Source organism: Parasteatoda tepidariorum, chromosome 3, assembly GCF_982258835.1.
Source record: "Parasteatoda tepidariorum strain Cologne lab strain chromosome 3, Ptep-v5.0, whole genome shotgun sequence".
NCBI classification, from domain to species: domain Eukaryota; kingdom Metazoa; phylum Arthropoda; class Arachnida; order Araneae; family Theridiidae; genus Parasteatoda; species Parasteatoda tepidariorum.
In genome coordinates this window covers 79651027-79674855 of record NC_141757.1, presented here as the reverse complement: position 1 = coordinate 79674855, position 23829 = coordinate 79651027, and positions in this window count along the sequence as shown.

Below are 23829 nucleotides of genomic sequence, written 5' to 3'. Positions count from 1 at the left end.
TTAGGACCATAATTGTAGGGCCATATTTGCCATAATTATTATATTTCTGTGATATTTTTTCGGTTCCTTTACGTTAGCCGGGTGAAGCCTTAAACAAGTTACCAACCACTTTTACTTAAAATGCCTCAAGAATTTTGTTTTATAAGACAAGAAATATCCGGTATTTCATATTTTATTCTGGTACTTCATACAAAATGTATTTGTGGAAAGAACTAAACTATACACTAAAAATTGAATTGATTAAATGCATATTTACAGATGCAAAATTTAAGAAAAAAAAAAGAGCAATGAAAATAAATACCTTGCCAATCAGAGCAAAAATATGTAATTTCTGTTACTTATTTGCTGCGTTGTTGTTTGGTGAGGATTAATAAAATCTCACCCATTTTTCACCTCTGCAGGGTCCCATGTGAAGGAGCATTTACAGTTTCATGCTCGTAATAAAGACTAGAAATTTTTTCCCCAACATCTCTGATTTTATCAATTATTTATTTTAGTATTTTTTTATTTTGACTCCCTTTCGAAAAGTGTTCCTTCACATATAGTTGTATAATCTTAAAGATAAAGTTGCCCTTATATCTTGAAAAACTTTAATTTTGTTCAAGCAGTCAGATCAAGCATAAAATTTCTTTGTCAAGACAAGATTTATGTATTAATCATACGAGGAGACTTCTCGATCAAAACCAAAGAATATATTTCAGAAATTTTCGTCAACGCTAAATGGTAAATAATATTTTTTATTTAAAGAAATAATAAATATTTTCGCAGTATAAGATCTTTCATGCAATCCATGTCATGTCCTGAACAACAAATCCCTGAAGTCTATGTATTATGGATTCTTTTCAATTTTATATCAGGCACTTCACTATCGCAGGAGTGGCTGTCACAATTGCAGGTCCGTGCATGCCTGGCATTGCAGATGACGAAGCCTGGCTACTAAAAAGGGGGGGTCGGGGGATGGACGTTCCGGAGTGCGTGTGTGTCGCAAATCCGCCAACCTAATCAACAAGCCATTCATCTCCGCGGACGTGACCATAGCACTCGCCATCCCTGACAAATCCCCACTGCCACACAGATCCATGTCCACCTTCCAGAAATGGCCGCTAATCAACGGTCGACACAAGTCATTTATCCATTGCTATCCCTGCCTCAGAACAGATAAGGACTAAGGGTCTGGGGGACGGAGAAGACAGTTGGACGAAAAGGATTAGATCAGCGTTCGATTCATTACTGACCACGGATAGTGGAGGAAAAGGGTGAATGTGTCTCTCCCAAATCCCGTTTTCCAGGAAAGATTTTCTCTCTCCTCATCCCAGGATGTGCTGCGTCTGCAGCTTTTGCCACCTACAGAATTCTTGATTACTTTCATTCCTGTGTGTGCTAAAGGAGTTTGGGCAAAGTACATATCTCTAAGGGGACGCCTTATCGGGGCCTGTCGAGTTATTTTCCAACTCTCGTTCTCTTATCATATTGCAATTAGCCTTGAGAAATGATCTGCAGAGTTTAAAAGGGTGTTAAATGATTTCCATGTTGTATTTAAGATTTAAATGGGTATTAGCTGCTGAACAGTTTAATGCACCGTCGGCGGAAATTTTAGTATCAAATATTTTATCTTGATTTAAATTCTGGTAAATCAGATAACTGGGAAACAATGATAAAGTAGTATACAAACATGTTACTTACCTTTTGATAAATTGATTTAATTGTAATAAAAGGTATATTTCAATTTACTGGTATTTATTACATCACAATTGTTAGAATTTTTCTAATCTAGTTTGGATACTGATTTATATAAATCCAAAAAAACTTAAAATAAAAGAGTAAAAACATAAAAGGTAATAAGCGTGCTGAGTAGATTTAGTAAACAGTTAGTTCTTTTACTTAATTAATTTTTAATGATGTAGAAGAATATTATATTGTTCTCACAATTGAAAATTCAACTCAAATTGATTTAGCAATTTAATTGATTTACAATTATCGCAAATTGTAAAGATATCGAGAGTAGTTGGGTGCTTATTTTCAAATGTTTCACTTTATGTTAAAAAATCTTGCGTTCAGCCGTGGTTTGGGCGTTCAACTTAACACTACATTTTGTTGTGCTGCGCAATAACAGTAAGACTTAGAAAGTTGAAATTTGGAAAGGGTAGAGAAAAATGTACTGAAATGTCGATGAAATAAAAAAATATTAATATTCGATAAATGGTATGAGAATAATTAACTGCTAAACTTATTGAAAAAAATACTCTACTTGCTGCAGGAATGCAAGTATAGAGTTGCAATTTTACATGCTGAAAGAGTACAATTTGCTTATGAATTCAACAAGCAGTGTTTTCTCAAAATTCTAATTTATTTGAACGTTATTGCAATGTTAAATGCTTTTTTTCTGGTTTTTTCTGTTTTACGTTACATTTTGCTTCGTTCAAAATCTATAAGATTTCGAAGCTTGATAATACAAAGGTGTAAATAAAAATGTGTAGGTAGTTCGATGAAATGAAAAAAAAAAATAGATTTCATTATTAGTTTGTGAATTATTCGGTGTCAAACTTGTAGTAATAAAAAAAGAAGAAAAAAGTGTTGGTTGATTGCTGAAATGCAACTACAGAGTTGAAATTTGATTTGTTGATAGGGTCATTTTGTAGCATAATTTTAACGAGTATTTGTTTTCGAAATTCTTATTTATACGAAAGCTATTGCAATTTTACAAGATTTATCGTTATTTTTTTCAGCTTTTTTTAATTTAAATATTGACTATTCAGTGACTATTGTTGTAAAAAATTTATTCTTCCTTTACGAGATCTTTATTCAAGTTCACGATCGAGTAGATGTCAATAAAAAGTTTCAAAAGAGTGAGTGAGTGAGAAAGAGAGATTACTTGCTATGAATCTTAACATTCTTAGTGAAAAAAATTAAGAAATAGCTATGAAAACCGTTCCTTATTTGAAATATTTCTTCAACGAGAAAAATTACTTCTTATGAAGTCTCCCACCTTCTCCTAGACTGATTTTTTTCAAGCACAGACGATTATTTTTCAAATATATTTAATAGTCTATTTCACTACTATTAACGCATTAAAAAATATTCTTACATAAAACTACAATAATTTTATATTTTAAACCAAAATGTTCTGTGTTTTGATAGAAAATATTGATTTTTAAAAAGAAATAAGCAGTGATGCTTGGCATCCGGAGTCTCTAAATAAAATAAAAAATCGCAGTGTATCAATACAATTAAAGAGATAATACGTGCCATTATTACCTGAAAAAACTTTAAAAAAATCGTTGTGCTCGATCTTAAACTTTCGAACAAACCGAAGAATATCTAGATTGGAATTGTTTCATCTAATTTGAAATGTCTCAAGTTTTACGAATTTGTCAGCACTTTTGTACTCAGAGGTTTAGAGATTTCAATTAAATGTCTGGAGTTAAGAAAAAAGCTCTTTTTTTTTACTAAAAGATTTAAAAGCAATTAAATATTGTATTTTAGTCAGGAACAAACACTTGTACAGAATTTATAAATTCTAGGTTATTTACAAGGGGGAAAAATCATGCATATTATTTACTTGACAAAGTATATTAATTGTGTAATTTCTAGTTGTTGTAATTTTAATCGTGTTTGCTTTTCTGACATGAGCTTCTTGTATTAACATTTCAATATTTTAATTACTAAATTCGGGCATACGAAATTGTCCCCTTCAACCCCGAAATTTTGATTAGACGATTTGATTAGACTGTATAGAATATGATTAGACGTATAAACTAGATTTGATTTATGTTACCACTGCTTATCTCAAACCTTTAGCTGGGAGCCGCGATGACTCAGGGGATAGAGCGCTCGCCTTCCAATGAGGCGAACAGGTTCGAAACCCAGTCGATACGAATTCCGCACGCGACTTTCACCGACCACAGTGCTGACATAAAACATCGTCAGTAATAGACGGATCATGGGCTAGTGTCCCCTTGCCATCAGGCTAACCGTGGGAGGTCCTCGTGGTTTTCCTCTCCATGTAACGCAAATGCGGGTTAGCTCCATCAAAAAGTCCTCCAAAAAGACAAATTTCTCCCCAATACTCGATCCAGGAGTTCCCTTGTCTTCTGGATTGGATTCAAAATTACAAGGCTACGGAGTTGAACATTAGTAGTCGTAAACCCATAAAATTGGGTCAGCTGTTCAACGACGGTCATAAAAAAATTATTAAAAAAAACAACCTCTAGCTGGAGTTCCAAGAAGAAAATGCAGAGATATCTATCTTCATTAACAGTAAAAGGATAAGATTTCATTAATTGAAAGAGGATTTAGCTTATTGGATTGAAAGAGCCCAATAAATTGTTCTTTTTCAAAATATGTGACATTGATTCAAATGAATATTATCATTTAATAAATAATCCCAAGAAATTGGAATGTTAAGCTTGATTAAAAACTTCATTCGCTACAATAATATATAAATTGGAAATAAATAGTCGACGTGTTTCAAGCCCTCCAAAATAGGCACCCATTTTCAAGACTGTCAAGACGGGAATAAGAAGAAACGAAATTGAATATAAATAAAATTTAAAACGTAAAGTTTCCCACAAAAAATGGAAAAATAAAGGTGAGAAACAAAACTAGAAATCTGAGAGAGAAAAAAAAATATGAAAAACGGAACAAAAAAAATCGTACTCGTCTAGAAGGGCAAATCAGGGTAAAGTTTTACTCTGATTTCCCTATTTTTGAGATTATGAAACATTTCAATTATTTATTTTCAATTCGTATATTTTTGAAGCGTATGAAGTTTTTAATCTAGTAATATCCTTACTGCGTAGTTTCTGCGTAGTAAAACACGATGTAACGCTTAAATTTAAAATTACACATGGGAAATTCCATAAAGTAAAACACTCCTTGACAGCCGAATGTTGGCTATGGAGGTCATTAAGAATAATTTCCCACAATTTCGGGATCACTGATTGCACATAGGCCACTTTTACTTTTCATCTGATACCCATTTAAGCTCAAGCCGCAGTCAGTGATAGAGCTCCAGTCCAACAAAATGACAGGTCTGTGCCTTCACCAATGTTGCATCGTGGTATTAGAAATATTAGCTTGAAATAGAGATACAGAGTATTATTTGCAATAAAACTTGTGTTTTGTTAGGACTTATTCCCCATTTAATAAGAGATACGAGATTTAATATGACAGAGAATGAGGAGAGCTGAGTCAACTTCTCTGCGGAAAACAATCAATTGGTGAAGTCATATCTCACGGGTGAGTTTCATATCAAAACAGATTAAAAGAGAGTTGCATTTACCCCATCAGTGAAAGAGGAAGACAGCAGGCGACAGGACAACTTCCGATCCCCGCGAATTTAAATTCGATCTTTAATTCCAAAACTTCCTACCGCTAGAAATTTGTCTTCATTTGGGCGGGATTCAGACGATGATACATAATTTATCACGGACCATGTCGACCCCCTGAACCCTCCTTGCCCTCCCTCCATTTTCGTCATATAATCCCTATCTCCGGCAGTACCATTTCCTATTGCGAGCAAAAGGATTTAACGCGCTCGCTTTCTCGCGATAACGGAAGGTTTATATTGCAGCCATCATGAGGGTGAGGGCTGTTTGGGGACTAGGTTGGCACAGTTGGCTAACTATCGCTAGTGTGAATTGACAACATTGCAACAAGTGCCGTAACTTGTAGAATGAAACCCTTAATAGAATTTTAAGGAAATGAAATTCGAAAATCACCTGCATGCAACTTTATATGGAATTGATATATGACAGAAAAAATATACTCTGATATTATCTTTAGTTCTTAATTTTAAATACACAAGAGCTTATACAAATAAAAATTTTCCTTTAAAATAGTCTGATGCATGTTATTTATTTTATATCTAAAAGAAACCTCTCGCCACAATGGCGTGTCAACAAAAAAAAAAGTGTCGACTTCAATTATCTAAACAACCGATCTCCTTTTCCTATGTCTCCATTCAAAATTTTGATCCTACAAAATTCATCAATTTGTGATGGAAAGATTCAAATGGAAGGAGAGTTCTTTAACAATTCGCTAATTTCGAAATTGTAATATATATATATATATATATATATATATATATATATATATATATATATATATATATATATATAAGCGTCGTTGGACAGCCAACGCTATTTTGGGTTTACGACTACGAATGTTCAATTTCGTAGCCTTGTAATTTTGAACCCAATCCAGAAGACAAGGAAACTCCTGGATCAAGCATTGGGAGAAATTCATATCGACCAGTCATCACTAGGATTCGAACCCGGTTCACTTCATTGAATGGCGAATGCTCTATCCCAGGGGTCTCCAACTTACATGAGGCCGGGGGCCGCAATTAAAAACACCAGACAAATGGCGAGCCGCAACTTTATCTAAATTTTATATAGGACTCTTGTAAGTTTGAAAGAACGTTAAATATTAGTGTCAGATTTTTATCAGGTTGTGCAAAACAGAAGTATTGAATTACAAATTAAAATAAGCTGATTTCTAAAAATATTTAATCGCATATTAAAAAATTCTGGCTACTATAACTTTAAGTGCACCTATGCATCAAACAATTAATGTGAAACAGATATCAAATTGTTAAGATATAAAACTTAAAAGTATTTAAAACTCATTCAGATTTTCTACCAAAATTGTCCCCCAAAAAATGAAAACTAATATATTTTTTCGCGGGCCACAAAAAAAGGCTTTACGGGCCGGATGATGCCCGCGGGCCGCCAGTTGGAAACCCCTGAACCACTACGGCTCCCCAAGTACTTTGAAATAAAGTTCTTTAAGAGCAGTATGTTTAACTAAATTTCGCCCCATTGTTACACTATTTTTGTTTTTTAATTAACTTTTTAAAGCCATAGATTATTTACGTAGATTTTATAGCCGTAGATAAAAATATATAATTTAATATGCGCAATAAAAAATTTAAAAAAAAAGCTGGAAAAAGTGGCTTTTAAATAAAAAGGACCTTTTGATATCTGTCACCGACTCATTAGGTTTCAGAAAAGAATGGCTTCTACCGGCCACTGGCTAACTAATTTTTACAACTAACTCATTCCTTATTATCTATAATGCTATTACTATCCTTCCTTTTATTAGCCATAATCTTATTATTTCCAATAAACAAATCCTTTTTTATGAATTGGTATCCTTGTGACGTGGACATCTAATCAAAATGATACCTAATCATTACATTCTCAGACGCCTAATCAAAAAAAAAAAAAAAAAAAAAAAAAAAAAAAATGTTAGATGCGGAGATTTTCGCATGAAATATTCGAAAAAGTTTCGAAATATATGTTTTTAGTGATTTTCGATTTTACGTAAGGAAGAAATTTCCTTAGAAACACGCTCGTTCGTTTCGCTTCGTTATATACACTGGTTATCATAAATTAAGGAAAAATCACAAAAATAGCGATAACTCTTTCAAAAGTAAGCCAAACCGTGCAAAATTTGCATATGTTGTCCACTAAGAGTAGCTGAGTAAAATTGCAATATGCAAATTAGTGGCGCTGCACTCGGCTTACGTCATCTGCCTGGAGCATAAAAGTCCAAGTTTGAGAGAAAGCACACAAATTTTACTGTGATTGCGACATTGAAAATCTGAGATAGCCAATTCGTAATAATGACCTCTAGGCATCATTTGCCTGAAGAACTACGATGGAGAGCCATCGGGAGACTAGAGGCAGGGCAGAGTCAATCAGAAGTGGCCAGATGGCTAAATGTGAGTCCATCTGTGGTTCATAGACTTTGGAGGCAATTTCAAACCACAGATTCGGCATCTAGGAGGTTCAGTCAAGGACGGCCAACTGTTACGACCAGTGCCGATGACCGATATTTGACATTAAGTGCACGCAGGAATAGAACCGCTACTCCGACACATCTTAGATCCTCTCTTGCTGCAGCCACCGGAAGGTTGGTGTCAACGTCAACTGTGCGCAGAAGGCTCCACGAAGGTGGTCTGTATGCGAGACGACCAGCCATTTGCGTGCCGCTCACATCACGCCATAGGAGAGACCGTTTGCAGTGGGCCCGACAACATGTCCACTGGACGTCAGATCAATGGAGGCCTGTTCTCTTTACGGATGAGTCCAGGTTTAGTCTAGAAAGTGACAGTAGACGTTATTTGATATGGAGAGAACCTGGGACCCGTTATCATCCATCAAACATCCGTGAAAGAGATGCATACGGAAGAGGCAGTGTCTGTGTTTGGGGAGGCATATCCTTAGGAGGGCTCACATACCTCCATGTCTTTCCAAGGGGAACCGTGAATGCTCAGGTTTATCGAGACAACATCCTTGATGCTTATGTGCGCCCATATGCCGGGGCAATTGGTGATTGCTTCCTGTTACAGGACGATAATGCAAGACCACACAGAGCTCGCATTGTTGATGATTATCTTCAACAGGAAACAATTACTCGCATGGAGTGGCCAGCTCGATCCCCGGACTTGAATCCTATCGAGCACGTTTGGGATGCTCTAGGGAGGCGTGTATCTGCCATCAATCCGCCCCCTCAGACCCTTGCCACGCTTGCAACTGCTTTACAAGAGCAATGGCTCTCACTTCCTATTGAACTGATAGACCGCATAATTGAAAGCATCACACATCGCTGTTTGTGCTGTATTGCTTCTAGAGGCAATCATATTCCATATTAAAGGTACTTTTTCTATTGCAAACCGATACTTCCAATTTGTTTATTTTATACATGTGCTAATTTCTATACTACTATTAATGTCTGATAATTTCTTTTTATGTTGTTTAATACCTTACTATGTGTTGTATATTGTGGGTAAGTTTCATAAAATTCCATGTGTAATTTCTTGAGTTATCGCGATTTTTGTGAATTTTCCTTAATTTATGATAACCAGTGTATGTTACTGGCAAAGTATGAAACGCCGGCATTGTATAGAATGCCGGATGCTTTTAGGCAAAGTATGAAATGTGAGAATTATTACATACATTGTATTGTATATAATACATTGTATATAATGCCTAGGCATTCTATAGAATGCCAAATGCTATTTAGGCAAAGTATGAAATAAACGTCCTGATGAGGTTATTATGTAAATGATGTGCATGTTACTGTGAATGACCGAAACCGGTGGTTGTTGACTTTCATCGGTGAATGTTGACAATCACATAGTCGCTTTGGTGAATGTCCGAAATATTTATTACATCCAATTTGATATTAATTTATTCCTGGATATAATTACACTTATTCGATATTTTAATACTTACTGACGATAGATTGGAAGAAACATCAGTGTTTGGAGTATCGGGCAAATATATACCGGGCAATGGCAGTTGACCTTAAAAAAACATCAGTGTAGGGTATACCGGGCAATGACACTTGACCTTAAAAAACATCAGTGTAGGTTATTCCGGGCAATGGCACTTGAACTTAAAAAAACATCAGTGTAGGATGTACTGGGCAAATGTATACTGGGCAGTGGCACTTAACTAGATCTAGTATGACTAGACCTTTGGTAAATGTCCGAAATATATATTAGGTCTAGTAAAGTGCCACTAACCGGCATACACTTGCCCGGTATACCCTACACTAATGTTTTTTTAAGGTCAAGTGCCATTGCCCGGTATACATTTGCCCGGTACACTAATGTTTCTTCTAATCTATCGTCAGTAAGTATTAAAATAACGAATAAATGTAATTATATCCACGAATAAATTAATATCAAATCGGATGTAATAAATATTTCGGACATTCACCAAAGCGACTATGTGATTGTCGACATTCACTGGTGAAAGTCAACAACCACCGATTTCGGTCATTCATAGTAACATGCACATCATTTGCATAATAACCTCACCCGGACGCTTATTTCATACTTTGCCGGTTTCTCATTTGGCATTCTATAGAATGCCTAGGCAATGTGTGAAATATAAATCATTTCATACTTTGCCGGCTAATTTTAGGCATTTGGTACAATGCCGGATTTCATATTTTGCCGGTAACATATATACAAAAACATACTTTTTCTGACTACATATTTTTTTCCTGCACCTGGAATGAAAATTTTAAAAATAGATGTAAGTTAAAACCTTAAAAATATTGTACTTCAAATTTAGAGAAGATATAGTTTTGAAGTTTGATTCTCATAATATAATTTTAAAGTTTTGAACATCTGATTTCAGAGTGAAAAACTACTGTTGCGTGTTGAATACTGTTATACAAAGCTTGCTTAATATTATAATATCAGGCAAAAAATCCAATTGATAATTCGATATTTTTTATATAAATGATAATTTTAAAAAAAATATCGAAATGAATAAGAAATAAAAACGTCAAGTTGATCTAAGATTTATAGCAATTTTTTTTAAGAAAAAAACAAAACAATGTCAGTTAAATATTTTCTCATAAATAACAAAAAAAATGTACGATCTTCTACTAAAGAGGGCAGTTTTGTTTGGAATTGCAGAGCACATTTATTCCAAACTTTGGTATGAAATACTGTGCATTGTCTTTCCCAAAGTTTCGTATAATAGTAATAGTATTAGATCACAATTAAAACATATATTGCTTTAAGTATCAATAAGTTAATACAATTCATATTCGCAAGCAAATGGCTTAATATTCCCGAATTCAGTTTTCAAAAACATAACTTGTAATACAAAATACTTAACAAAAGTAGCACTATGTGGATTGCCTTTTAAGTCAATCATTAAATAAGGATTAATTTCCTGTCTAAATGACTGTTATATTTTCAAAAATTTGGTTGCTTTTCTTCTTGTCAGTTTTGAACTCAAATTCACAGGATAAAATCATAGAATGCCCCCAGAGTAGGCATTCATCCTCCTAGGTTTGGAGTACTTAAATTGTTAAATATTAAAAAGGTATCTAGGTGAAACAGATTTGTGTTATAAGTTGGCACTGCTCACAGCGTCATGCGGGGTTTATGTTTTGTATCAAAAACGGCCCCAGACAATGAAAAAACTAAATGAAATACAACCATGTAAAATATAGATTTAGTACGAACAGACATCTTATGGATAAAATACGCATTTGTTTGTTTGGAATTTTCAACAGCAAGGTGACGTGACGTAGGGAGTGGAGAATTCGCCTCAAAATACATTTATTTCTGATTTTTAAACTTTTCTTAAGCTTCGTATATCGAAAATAGAAATAAAATGTGATATTTAGATATTTTTTCCCACGATCGTTTTATTACATTTCACAGTATATAATGTTTCAAGGAACAATCGAAATTTTTTTTTTATTTATTGTAAAATCTTGTTACTTCGAACAATTGTTTCTTCTTCCGAAAATCGTTTTGTAACAGGGTTAAAAATTGTAAAAAGGTATGGATTAAAAAGTTTTAAAATAATCGTTATTTTTACTACTTGAATTTTTTTCCGAAAGTCGCTTCCTTACATTTCACTGTATTCCGAAAAGAAATAGAAAAAACGTTTTTTTTCTTCCTAAAAATCTTTAAAAAGTTTTTTAAAAAAAAATCAGTAGTAGTTAGTTTTAAATAGCTGGGTTTTTTTTCTTCCGAAGATCGTTTTGTTAGTTTTTTTCTTTGTTACCTTCAATAGTTTTTTTTCTTCTTAAGATCGTTGTGTAACATTTCACATGGTTAAAAAATTTGAAAGGGAATGGGAATGAAAAATTTTAAAAAATCGTTATTTTAAGTAGTTGTTTTTTCTTCCAAAAGTCGGTTTCTAGCATTTCACATGGTTAAAATTTTAAAAAGGAATGGAATGAAAAATTTAAAATTTTTTTTATTTTAAGTAGTTGTTTTTTCTTCCAAAAGTCGGTTTCTAGCATTTCACATGGTTAAAATTTTAAAAAGGAATGGAATGAAAAATTTAAAATTTTTTTTATTTTAAGTAGTTGTTTTTTCTTCCAAAAGTCGGTTTCTAGCATTTCACATGGTTAAAATTTTAAAAAAGAATGGAATGAAAAATTTAAAAAAAATCGTTATTTTAAGTAGTTGGTTTTTCTTTCAAAAGTCGGTTTTTAACACTTCACATGGTTAAAATTTTAAAAAGGAATGGAATGAAAAATTTAAAAAAAAATGTTATTTTAAGTAGTTGTTTTTTCTTCCAAAAGTCGGTTTCTAACATTTCACATGGTTAAAATTTCAAAAAGGAATGGAATGAAAAATTTAAAAAAATTGTTATTTTAAGTAGTTGTTTTTTCTTCCGAAAGTCGATTTCGAACATTTCACAGTATCTGGTATTCCGAATAGAAAGAAAAACTTTTTTCTAAAAAATCCTTAAAAAGTTCAAAAATAAAAAGTTAGTTTTGAACAGCTGTTTTTTTTTCAACCGAAGATCTTTTTGTTACGTTTCTCGGTGTTAAATATTTGAAAAGGAATGAATTAAAAATTTAAAAAAAAAGTTGTTACTTGAACAAGTTTTTTTTTCTTCCAAAATTTATTTTGTTACATTTTACAGTATCTGATATTTCAAAAGGCAACAGAATTTTTTTTAAAAAATCTTGTTAATTTAAGTAATTGTTTTTGTTTTCCGAAGATCGTTTTGTTACAATTCTCAGGGTTGCAAATTCTAAAAAATAAAAATAAAATAATAAATAAAATAAAAATAAAATAAAAAAAATTAAAAAAAATAAAATAAAATTAAAAAATATAAAATAAAATAAAATGAAAAAAATATAAAATAAAATAAAATGAAAAAATATAAAATAAAATAAAATGAAAAAATATAAAATTAAAATAAAATGAAAAAATATAAAATAAAATAAAATGAAAAAATATAAAATTAAAATAAAATGAAAAAATATAAAATTAAAATAAAATGAAAAAATATAAAATAAAATAAAATAAAATAAAAAAACTATTTTTTAAAAATTTTTGTCCCTTTTCACATATATGAAGAAAAAAAAATGTAGGTTTTCTCCATACGCTTTTGTTGAGAATGCTAATATTTTAAAAAAGCATTATTTTTTTATTGGATAACAAATCATGGCTGAAGTTAATTTACTATTATACTTTCAAATTACTTGCAATTAATTAAATTACTATTACTTTAATATTTAAAGAATGAACTTCACAAAACACACGCCAAGCAAAGTTATTGGATAAATAAACATATAGTATATATTTTTTCTCCTAGATTGGCGTGAATACTTTGGCGAGCTATGTCTCACCTCAGGAAATATCACAGCAAACCTTTATCTGCGAGAAGTTTCTCTACTAGACAAGTTATATCTATGAGTATCAAAGCAAGATGCGCGTGCCAATTTGAGCTCCCTCCCATAACTTCCATGTAGAGGATAGCCTCTGAGCAATATAGGGGATTTATTCGGGAAATGCTCTACCTCACAGCCTGCAAGGCACGTACCAAGATCTTAAATTGTTGGGGGCTCGGAGGGGATGTGGCATTTAAGGGCAGTTTTTGATTTCGTAACTCAAAACACTTGATTGCGGGTATTACAGAAAAGCAAAATAAGTAGAGGAAAAGAAGTAAAAAAAAGTGTGAAGGAAAAGTAAATCTGAAGATAGGGGAATCCAATTCTTTTCTTTTGTTTAATCGTTAGTGAGAATTGAATTAAAGATGTTTTATTTTTGTCATAAAATAGAACTTTTAAGAAATGCGTTTTCTATCGAGTTATATTAAAAAAAATAATAAGTAGATATTTTTTTTCTTCTCAAACACAGAACTTTTTAAATTATTGAGATAAACGCATTGAAATGTTTATCTCTTGATTCCTTTTTACATACTTTTGAGGGAATACTAAAAATGTATGACAAACTGCAAAGAATTCCCTAAATGTTTGAAAAATTACAAATTAATACTACTAAATAAATTTGGACATTTTTGAAGCTACTTAAAAATTTCACAATGCAGCAAATCATAATAGATATAATTTGCTGTACTGATAATAAATATGCTGCTTGCATTGTTTTATAAGAAATGGTATACTCTTTTTATTTTGATTCTTTTAATATTTTTTGCAAAAGGTTAAATTTTGACCAATTAGGTACTTTTCTTATCAAAATATGTTTAATCGATTCAATTCTGTTTTATCAAATTTGCTTATTTTTTTTTAATATTTGTGCAGCAAATGCTAAAAAATCTAATCTGAAAAATGGGACGAAATAAAATTTCTCATGTTTAATTTTGTATAAAAACCTTGAAATATAACTGTTTTTTTTAATTCCGTTTAAAAGTCACGATAAAGAGCAGTGTTACAACTCGTAGGATCGAATTTTACCTTAAAGTTATTAATTTCAAAAGCTAGATTAATTCTAAAAGATTTTCCTCCTTTTTTTTAAAGCAAAACAAATTATTAATTTATGTTTTTTCTGAAAGGGATAAAATTTTTCTTCCTCTTTTAAGTTTTGAGTACTTTTTTTGTTACTTTGCTTGGTAAAATCATAAGCAAATAATAAAATTACATTTAGCATCAATCAAAAAAAAAATATTCAGCAATCTCTTAAAGTTTTATTTGAAGCTTTTTAGTGACATAAACCTCAGTCAAAGCTCATTAACAAGTCCTTCATTTCCTTTCGTGAAATCTAAAGAATTTCTATTGGGAAATTGAATCGAAATCCTGAAAGCATTAACGCAGGTAAACTGAATAAGTTTAAGATTATTAAAAAAAGTTTTTTATAAAATATAAAAGATTATTAAAAAAGTTTTTTTATAAAACATAAAAGATTATTAAAAATGTTTTTTATAAAATATAAAATAATGTAAAAGAGAATAGAATAATTTTTTTATAAAATATGTACAGAGCATTTCGATTGTAACATGACACATTTAAAGTGACAATGGAGCACGTTTTAAAAAAAACTGAACTTTTATTTATGGAGCATGGGGGCAGAAAACACAAAAATTCAGCTTCGGCACAAGATACAATTTAAAGTGCATTTCTAAAAGAGGGTAAAGTATACTTTGTACTATATATGAATACGGCATAACAACATCGATAAAGAACGAATAAAGGTACAAAAGTGTACATGCTATTTTCCATTCCATAAGCCGGGAGCGAGACTATAGTATGTTCATTTTTGCTCCTTTATTTATGTTTTATTCACGTTGTTTTACTTTATTCATAGAATGTATATTTAAAGTTAAAATTTTTGTTTTTACACTTTATTCTAAATCACATTTAATATGAAAATTCTAAAATATTTTTAAAAAACAAGTTTTTTTTTTTATTTATATGAAAACAAAATGTTATTTATACAATTGTATTTTTCAAATTTTTTTTCGAATATCATTCCTTAAGTCTCCAGAAAAAAAATGCATTAATGTGAAGATTTCTTTAAACCGAGTTGTATACTTAATTTGATGTTCGATGTTTTCGTTTAATTTACGCGAATCTTAAACCTTGTGCTTTTTCGATACTATTTTTGTTTTATTACGTATCCATTTTTCTTTTTGTTTACTTCCCCGTTTCATCTCCGTAATACCTTTTCCCCTCGAAGCTCAAGATTTAGACAAGTCCACGATCATTCATGCTTTAAATAATGAAATTGAGAGTTGTATCTACAAAATTTATGCGAAACAATCAGACTCGCGACAGCAATGCTCTTTTTAACCTGATCACCTGTTTCATATATGACTCTATGGTGTATACTTTAAGAATCTACCGGATACGACAGCCTAAGAAATCATCTTTATAGACTCAAAATTAGTCCTTCCCTGATATGCACTTTGTGCAGCTCGGAGAGGTCATGGACTCCGCATATCTACTCCACTGTCCTGCTCTGGGCAAGACTTCTCTCGCCGAGCGTTATTGGGAAGCTAGAAATATGTTAGATTAATGAAGTCTGTTTCAGCATTTTTTGCTGCACTCCGTATTCTTTCTTTTTAGCTGTTTTCTGTTGTAACTGTTCATAATCTGCCATTAGAAATAAAAATACTTTAATAATCTGTAAAAATTGACAAATTAAGTTCTCAAAATTTATTTATTGCGTTTTCTATCAAAATTTCTTCCAACACTAAAAAAAAAAAAAATAATCAGCATCAAATTACGGTAAAAAGTGCTGGCACTCAGTATACCAGCACTTTTTCCGGTAAAATTTCGTTTAATAAAATATCTGATGTATCGTAATTTTTATTTACTGTAAAATCCTTGAATCACAGCAATTAAGTAAATATTACTATAAGTCCCGCAGTGGACTCATCGTTAAGACACGGTTCCCTGCAGGTCACCGAAGTCAAGCATCACTGGCTATGGTCAGTGTGCGGGTGGGTGACCACTTGGACCAGTTTCCGTTGGGACCGAGGGTGTTACGGTATTGGTCCTCGTTAAACTGTTCTACCGTAAAGTGCTCGACTTCGCATGCAGGTCGTCCTGCTACCGAAGCAGGGGTGAAAACCCCTCTGCAGAGGATCAAAATTGTGATGGCATGTTTTCGGATCATCCTCAGGGGTGTTTCTCAGACTGTCGCCAATAGCCCATCGAGCAGCTCTAGTGCGACGTAAATTAACTACAACAACAACAACAAATATTTCTATAAAAATTACGTGATAAAATCTTACTGCAAAAAATGGATTTTACGGATGCTGCAAACAAGGTGCCAGTACTTTTTACTGTAATTTGATCTGGAACTTTTTACAGCGTATATGAATTTTTGGAAAATCATGATCATGGAATCAATGAAGCTAAAAAAAATTCCAACGTGAAATTCCATGATATTTTAAAAATTTAAAACAAAATGAATTGCACTTTGGAGAAAAATAGCTCATTTTAAGTAAAATATCGGGAGAAAAACTTCGTATTTCGTTTGTTTAATTCAACATGGAAGAATTTATACGTGCAGCAAAGTAAACAAAACAGTTGCTGCTGCAGAAAAATGCTACTCTCAAGTTGATAAAAGAAGAATGTTGATCGAAGCAGCCACATTAGTCGGTAGCCATTTTTTTTTTTCATTCCAAATAAAGATGCGAGTGAAAATCGATGCGGCAATAACCACGTTCTAATTATCCTCTTAGAGTAAAATACATTTCCAATAAAATTTTGCAAAATCGGAAAACACTGAGAGGGGAGGGGGAAGTCCTAAACGTGCTAATGGATCCCCCCTTTTACCCTAAAAACAACTTCCACGACAGAGTTCACTTAATCCTGGCAAAGTCATGACATCCTAGTCGGACGAAGGTTTGAAAAATCCCCCTTAATTTGCTAATGACCAAAAGAGTGCTAATCAGGGCAAATCGAAACGGGGCAAAAGAAAAAAAAATTGAGGGGGGGGTAGCGCTAAATAAAGAGAAAACTCCTTTCCAAATAACTCCCATATTCGGTTTTAGAAAAGGAGTTATGGTATTAGAGGAAAAGTGAATTAAATACTAATGAGATGCCGGTTAATGTTTCCTTTCCATATATTAAGAAAGTCTGGCCTTTCTTGAAATAAGGAATTTCGCGGATGGCCGAAAACATTCGAATGGGATTTAAATATTGCAAAAGTTCTTGTTCCTGCTGTTATTGCCTCGTAAGAGGGGACAGGGGGATGGTGGTGTTATATTACTGCACAGATTTCGAGGGTGCATTCATTAATTTAAGTAGTTGATACGGTTTGATTAGATATTTAATTGAATTTTGTAAAGTGCGAGTAGGGTGTATTTGTTAAAGAGGAGATGAGATGTTTAATATTTTTAGAGATTTCTCGGAGGACGGAGATTTTATTTTAACCGTGTCAAATGCGTCTCTAGATTGTGCTTGCGAAGAGGTGAGAGTCTTACAAATTTCTTTACTTTTTATCTGCAGGGTGTTTTGTAATGACCACCTTTAATATATATTTTGAGAATACTAGTAAATAGTGAAGTAAGAAATTATGCACATCGAGTGTTCCAAACTAATGTTTATGCGAGGAAAAAATTCGTGAAATTATTTGTTATTATCATGAAACTATTTTGAAATTCGAAATCTTATGATTAAGGAGAGGCGAAACTGAAAATATTAGGACCAAATGATTGCCGGAATAATCAGTGAGGAATATTAAGGATAATAAGCACCTCCACGAGTCATCTACCAGGCAATCATATTGATACTTCATATTGATACTTGAACTTTTTTTCACTAGTGATTTGTCAAATTTGATAGCTTTTTTGCTTCTTCTTCATAATTGATTCACCAGCTTTCGAAAGCGTTTTCGTTTTTCCTCATTAGTGATTTGACAAAAATCGATAGCGTTTTTATTTCTTCTCAAGTAAATCAACTGATTTCGATAGCATTTTTGCTTCTTTCTCACTAGTGATCCAACAGATTTCGATTGCGCTTCAAATTTTTTCTTTTTAGTGCTTCTCTAGTGATTTGGTAGATTTCAAAAGCGTTTTTTCTTCACTCGAGTGATTCGACAGATTTCGATATTATTTTTAATTTTTCCTCTCTAGCAGTTCGATAAATTTATATAACTTTTTGCTTCTTTTTCTCCAGTGATTCTATAGATTTCGAAATCGTTTTTAGCTCTTTTCCACTAATGATTCGATAGATTTTGATAGCACTTTTAATTCTTCCTCTCTAGTGATTCAACAGATTTCGAGAGGGTTTTTGTTTCTTCCTCACTAGTGAATCGGAAATTCTCGATAGCGTTTTCAATTCTTCCTCTCTAGCGATTCCACAAGTTTCTACAGCCTTTTGCTTTTTGTTCTTTGGTGACTCGGCTAATTTTGAAACCATTTTTCTTTCTCACTAGTGATTCGACAGATTTTGATAGCGTTTTTAATTCATTCTCTCCAGTGATTCGATGAGTTTCTGCGGCGTTCCTCTAGTGATTCAGCAGATTTCGAAACCGTTTTAATTTATTTCTTACTAGTAATTAGACAGATTTGAAAGACGTTTTTGTACCTTCTTTGTTTAAATATTCATTTGCGTTTTCTAATGTGTATACTTTCCTGATTTTATTTTAAGAAGGATTCTAAAAATCTCTACATGAAAGACGGAGAGCACTTTGCATAGTCTATTAATTAGCTGTGACTAACTAAAACTCCATAAAAAGTTCACTTTTCATAATTTGTAACTGGTAAATTTCATGCATTATGCATTTTTTCATTTTACTAAATAATAAAATAGTGTATAAAATAAATAAGTTAATCTTTAAGAAATACCCTCGGTTCTAGCCTACTTTACTGATACATTCGTCAAATTTAAAAATAAAAATTCTAAAATAATTTACTTTGAAATGATATTCAATATGACATTTTCAATGTGTAACAAATTTATTTTAACTTGTATATTTCTTAATAAATAAATTATTTAATGCTAATAGTGCTTATCATAAGACATAGAGCAATTTAATTTTGACGTAAAGAAATACTGGGATTGTACAAAAAAAAATGGAAACACTTCTACACAAACACATTTGTTGATCTTTCTCAAAAAATACTTAGAGAGTCATTTTATAAGTTTGGAAGTGCTTAGGTAATGCGATTTCAAATATACATCAATATTGTTTAAAACTTTTAACGGTTTGAAGGATCGACAGTAAACTACAAATGGAAAAATGTTTTTGCAAACACCCTGTGCCAAAAAATGTAGCCCTTCGCCCTTATGTAGCAATAATTATATGAAACAATTGCATAAAATTCTGTAAGCCTAGCTCAAATATTTATTGAGATATGGGCATTTTTATAAAAAGAAAAAAGAAAAATTCCTGCTTTTTTTGCTATAACTTTAAAATTATTCAATAAAATTAAACAAAATTTTTGGTGCATTTTAAAATTCATTACAAAATTATTGCTTTAAAATTTGAGAAAAATTCGTTGAAAACTGCGCAAGCTATGAATATTAACTTTTTCCACGCATGCGCAGTATAAAAGCACTACTTTTATTACTTATATCTTGCGCAATATTAAACAAATTGTTTTCAAATTTTAAAGCAATAATTTTATAATAAATTTTAAATTGCTCCAAAAGTTTTGTATAATTTTATTGAATATTGTTAAGGTTATAGCAAAAAAATGCAAGACAAAAAAATTATATTGTTATAAAAATGTTTATATATCCATAAATGTTAAAGTTAGGATTACGAAATGTTTTGCAATTATTACATATAATAACCAAAATAACTGTCAAAAGTTACAAATCCATTACTACATTTTTTTGCAAAGGGTGTTTAAAAACACTTTTCTCGTTTGTAATTTATTGTCGATACCTCAAACCTCTAAAAGCTTTAAACTTCCTCGATAAGTATGAAAATTCGCATGATCTAAATGCTTCTGAAGTTATAAAATGATTCGTTAAGTATTTCTTGAGAAATCTGAAAAAAATGCATTAATATAGAAGTGTTACCATTGTTTTGTCTCCCTCCCCCGCCCGCCCTGTATATAAAAATATACATTATTTTAGCTCCGTACAAGAAATTCTGTTTTGAAGGGTTATTTTGTTACATTTTCTCGACCTTAACTTCTGAATTATATAGCGTTTTATTTTTCTTCATTTATATAGAATTTTTATTATAAACTCCTCCATACTAAAATGACTACCTACTTTAAAAAATTAAACTGACTATTATAGCCAGAGAACTGACATCTGTTTCCTAGTTTTGGGTAATATGTGCTAAGTGGGGAGTTTTCATTTTAATGATCACATTAAGCATTCTTATCTTCTTACACTGTAGTTAAATCTCAACACCAATAATTGATAAAACTTACACCAATCTGATGCTCGTTAGTGAAGAATATTGTATTTTTCGGAGTTCTGTAAATTTGGAGAACAATTAGCATATATTTAAATTTTTTTAACTGAACTCTTGTGAGAAATAATGATAGTACTTTATCTACAAGGCTTTCTTTAGCTACAAACCAACAGAATCACTCCTTCGCAATCTTTCTCAATACTTGTGTACGTTATATTCCATAAGTATATTTTACTTCAATGTAGTATTGAATAATTTTTTTAATTATTTATTACATTTTTAAACTATGAATCTGGAAGCAGTGATTCCATAATTAATAAAAGAAATCTTTGATGCATGTATTTTCGTTTACTTAGTACTTTATTTTAGTAAAACAGTTTTTTTTTCTCATGAGCAAATTAAATTGCTTAGTTTAAATAACTTTTAACTAGTAAAAATTAAAGGCAGAGATGAAGAAATGTAAAAGGCGGAGATTTAAAAATTAAAGGCAGTGATTTTTTCATCCTTTTTCCTTTATCCCTGAAAAATAATTATACTTACGTAATCAAATTAACTTCTAAAGAACTCAGAGTTAATACTACAGTATTATTTCTTCAATAAATGCTTTTTGAATGAATGCTTTTTCAATAAATGCTATTTTGTGGCATGTTTGCTTCCTTCATCTCGGTTCTATATTGACAATTTTTATGTATTAGGATTGAACTGATACTTTTTATTCTTCGTTGAATACATCTGCAATATTTATTATTATAATTTAGTACCGTCATTCGGGGCTACTTTGTGCAGGATTTCGCAGTTTTTGAACTTTGACATGTAAAAAAACTATGTTAATTCAAACTTTAGTAAAATTTATCGATATTATATTCATAACTGGACTCAGACGAGTGAATTTGATAAATATTGGCATTATTTGTATGTAATATTTACGAGTAATAAGTCAAAACATACCTTGCACAAAGTAGTCCCCAAATGGGGCTACTTTGTGCAGCGATAGGAATTCAGTTTAATAATCATGTTTTTAGTAAAATATTAATATAAAATTGTTAAAAAAGTTAATTGTTGACATTTTTAAAGACAAAAACATCAAGATATGTAAAGATATTAGTTTGAAAATAATTTTCAGCGTTAAAAAACCATTTTTTTGAAGAATTTTTTTTTTAAAAAGAATGTTTATTTCAAAACATTTGAGTTTAAACAAAAGAAAACCATATACATTTTTAAGCATTGAAATGGATGAAATTTTAAAAATAATAATTATTACATATTCATTAACATTTATAATATTGTTAAATTTGAACATAACATCCTTGAATGAACATGACAGATCTTGCTCTTCAGTTTCTGTCAAAATTACCCGATGTCCTATAAAATATATTTTTATGTATTAAATCGTTTAATTAAGTCATTAGAAAAATCTTTGTAGAAGAAAAATAATAGTTTACCAGGAAGTTTCACGTGTTTCTTGTGAATTTTATTAGAGATAGTATTTCTGTGGATTTTGTACTTCAGAGAAGCTTCTGCAATCGACATACCACCAACAACTGCTTGCAAACATTGTTGCAGCTTTTCTAAAGTGTAATCACGGTAGTTTCTCGTTCCAGGTATTTTTTTATAACGTCTGACCATTTTTCTGTCGAAAAAAAAAAAAAACGAATGAAACTTTGCACAAAGTAGCCCCAAAATGCATTTTTTTTCATTTTCCGTTTATTTGTTATTAATTTTCAAATTTTTTTAACTCTAACATGATATAATTGTTTATTAATATATAAATAAAAAATTTTGCACTTACGACAATTTTTTTATCAACGTCTTTGCATTTCACAGCTAAAGTTTCCCCGCACACTTTTCGACATCCGACGTCCTCGGAAAGTTGTTGGCATTGGATGAACGAAACACACTCTGAGATTGTTTTAAAATTCGAAAAAATGTTTGTAGTAATAGAAGAGACTTCTATCTTCAAATTCCACACATTTTTAACGTGAAATAAACATAATACTGAATAGCAGCACTTGAAAAATGTCAAATTCGAATTTGCACAAAGTAGCCCCCGCTGCACAAAGTAACCCCGAATGACGGTACCTCAAAAAAATAAATTGTTTGTTCTTAGGGCTTAAAATCGATTAAATTAAGGCTGCTCAAAGGTACAACATGTTGTTGAGAGACACCTTGTCTTCAGATGTGACGGAAATCTAAAGCCATAACAAAGTCTATGTTATTGCATGACTTTCAAGGTGTTGGTAGACTTTGTAGGAGACTTTGTTATTGCTACTCTAAGTCCCTGACAAGCTTTTATTTCAATATTTTTTTCAGTTGTAAAAAGTACATTAAAGAATGTAACGGTTTTGTACTGAAAGGTTTTCACTAGATTATTATACTGACTATTAGGACTGGGCTATAAATCGATGTATCGAGACATATCGATTTAACGCATATATCGCAAGACGATACAACGACTTTCATTCAAGGCGATGCATCAGAAATCTGATTTAAGCCGTCGAGTAAAGACAACAAGCGCAAAACAATATAGCGATATAAGACACGCAAGGATATAAGAAAGCGATATAAGACTCTTCTCTTACGTTCCGATGTCGACTCGAGCTGTGGAAGACGATGTTCGTTTCGTTATGTTGAAATGGCCTTGATTGGTGAGCTGTAGAATCAGAATCAGAGTTTTGAGAACACATATCGTTATATCGCGTGCTCCTTTTCGCACCTCTTAGCTTTTTTTTTTCTTTGTCGCGACTTTTCTTGTAGATTATTTTCAGTGGGACTAACTTCGTGATCGCCGATGTTACCTTGTTCTGAAGGCAATCTATTATTGAAAAGAAGAGAAGAAGAGCTTCTTCATTAATTAGATAAGTTTTTTTTTAAAAAAAACTTCTTTTATTTTTAAATGTGAAAATTATCGGCAATCTAATTTAGGCGCCCATAAAGAATTGAATTTGTTAGGTTATTTTTTTACCTTCTTTTAATTTATTAAAAACTTTTTGGATGAAACTTCTAATAATTTAATGAGTTTTTATTACTGGTTTTAAATTTATAAATCTTGTTGCTTTAATTTTTAGAAATAAAGTTAAAACAAAATTTATTTTTGTCATTTGGATTTAAACATAAGTCAATCAACTTTGTTTATACAAAAAAAATTTGAAAGGTTTGCGCATTTTATTCATTTTTTTAAATCATTTAGCACTTTATTTTATTAGAGAGTATTAGAATTTTTTTTTTAAATATTCTTTTCATATTATGTGTTAATTAGC